Source organism: Octopus bimaculoides, chromosome 4 (assembly GCF_001194135.2).
Source record: "Octopus bimaculoides isolate UCB-OBI-ISO-001 chromosome 4, ASM119413v2, whole genome shotgun sequence".
Lineage (NCBI taxonomy): Eukaryota > Metazoa > Mollusca > Cephalopoda > Octopoda > Octopodidae > Octopus > Octopus bimaculoides.
Window position 1 is genome coordinate 49,494,866 of NC_068984.1, and position 2,360 is coordinate 49,497,225.

Here is a 2,360-nt window from a genome sequence, read left to right on the forward strand (position 1 = left end):
TATATATATATATATATATATATATGTGTATGTATGTATGTATATATATGTAGATGTATGTATGAATGTATGTATGTATTACTGACTGATAACATTAATTTTTATTATCTCAAATAATTCTAATTTCTCAGACAAAGTAGTCAGCAAAAGTTTAAATTTTTAGCTTTTTTTTTTTTTTTTTACTTTGCTTTTATTTTTTTCCCCCTACAATGAAGAATTTGGTTTCTAAGAAACAATGCCCATCGTTGGAATAATAAGTGAAGGATTACATACTGAATTTTAGAAAAAAAATCTCATGTTTGCATACATGAAATTTTTCTAAAACTTAACAGGTATGTTTACTGGCATGTGTGTGTGAATGGATGGATAGATGGGTGGATGGATAGATGGGTGGATGGATGGGTGGATGGATGGATGGATGGATGGATGCTTATGCATCTGTGAATGTGTATTTTCACTATTTAAGAGAGAATTTTCAACTCCAAGTTTGCCTTATTATTCATTTCAGGTTTTTATTTTCGAAGTTGGAGGCCAAGGATAGTTATGTCATATTGTAAAAGCAAATTCAATCAACAACAGCATCATCATCAGTAATCGATCTTAGTTCTAAGTCTATATTTTTATAAATACAAAAGTCAATGTATATGTGAATACAAATGAGATCTATCTTTATTTGTCTATATATATATAAGTGCGTGTGTGTGTGTGTGTGTGTGTGTGTGTGTGTGTGTGTGTGTGTGTGTGTGTGTGTTAATATATGTATATATACCACTCGAGGACAAGTTGACAACTAATACATATGTATGTATAGATGTTATATACTCCTGGGGAAAAATCGGGTTCGTTCTTAGGCTAAGAGAAATGCTGGTATCTCGAGCCACATCTTCTATGATAATACACACACAAACATACACATATGCTTATATAAGCATATATACATACACACATACATTCATTGACACATATATATATATATATATATATATATATATATGTGTGTGTGTGTGTGTGTGTGTGTGTGTATACATATACATATGAATATATACATATACACAGAGATAGAGAGATAGAGAGAGGATGAGATTAAACAAAAATAACGAGAAGAAAATAACATATAAGTGTAAATTGCATCTGGAATGATGAAAGATAGTTTGAAAATGAATTTTTGGGGTTCACTATCAAATATAGCATACACGTTACACCAGATTGTGTGTGTGTATGTATGTATGTATGTATGTATGTATGTACGTATGTATGTATGTGCGTTCGTACATACGTACATACAGATGTATTCACTATAACAAGTTGTACAAATGTTGTTTGCAATAGAAGCACAAATAGCTCAATCTAAATGTTGCTGTCTGCTGGTCATCGTGGCCGCTGCAATGTGGGTGCGGAGGCTGCTGCAACTTTGGTGTTCATTCTTTGTGTATTATGGGGATCAGCATTTCTGCAGCACGGGGTACTATTGCAATCTTTCCATTAAAACCAATGTACATCTCTGTTTCTAAAAGTTATCTTTTTTTCCTATTTTTACCTACTTAAATATTTTTTTCCATTCTTTCGGAAGCTTCTACTTACTTTCACTTTAACCTCTTTCTTCCACCCCACCCCACCCACTGAGCTCACCACTCCCCGACAAAATATCGTTCTTCGAAACGGGTACACCTTTCACTACACTTAATGTTCACTCGCACTTGTTTTAGTTCTCCTCCCCTCTCCCTTTTTCTCCAACCATGCGTAGATGTACATTTGTGTGCGTGTGTAAAATGTTTGTTCATGTGTGCGCTGCTGTCTTTAGTGTGAGTGTGTCTTTATTATGAGTGAGTGAGTGAGTGAGTGAATGAGTGAGTGAATGAGTGAGTGAAGTGTGTGTGTGTGTTCATTCGTTCACTCCTTCCTTCTTTTATCAATTACTTAAATCCCTCCCCCTACTATTCTGTGTATATTAGGTGCTGATGTTTTATGTGTAAGTGTGCAGTCTTCACTCTACGATTCTCCCACTCTCCCGCATTTCCTCACTCTGTTGCTCTATTTGTGGATGTTTGCGTGCACGGTTTGGTACTGAGTGAGTATATGTGTGCTTCAAACATGCCACAGCCGGCAAGTTGTTCACTCCGCTGACATGGGGAAGGTAGTCGATTTGTTGTGACTAGCTCGTGTATTAGCGACTGCACTAGTTGGTGGCATTACTAGTTTCATATAAGTCCGCAAAACTGGCCAAGTAGAGGTAACGTATTTCACTATCCTAATCTACAGATTTTCCTTTTTAAGTTTCAGGTTTCCTACACTCTTTATATATTTTCGCTGAAGTTTTTTGTATGTTTATCTCTGCTGTTTTTGTTATCTTTTAACTTTTT

At 35.1% G+C, this 2,360-nt stretch overlaps 1 protein-coding gene across 2 annotated transcripts in view; it reads left to right on the forward strand.

Annotated features, from left to right (window-relative positions):
• The window catches only part of LOC106881251 (zinc finger protein 729), a 233,811-nt gene that overhangs the window by 138,916 nt on the left and 92,535 nt on the right, over positions 1-2,360 (forward strand). Inside the window, exon 1 of one of the 2 annotated variants that reach the window (XM_052967046.1) lies at positions 1,693-2,230. The exons of the other annotated variant lie outside the window; for it this stretch is intronic. The gene's annotated coding sequence lies outside the window, so the exon portion shown is untranslated. Of the gene's footprint in view, positions 1-1,692; positions 2,231-2,360 lie in introns of those variants that run through there. 2 annotated transcript variants of the gene reach the window in all.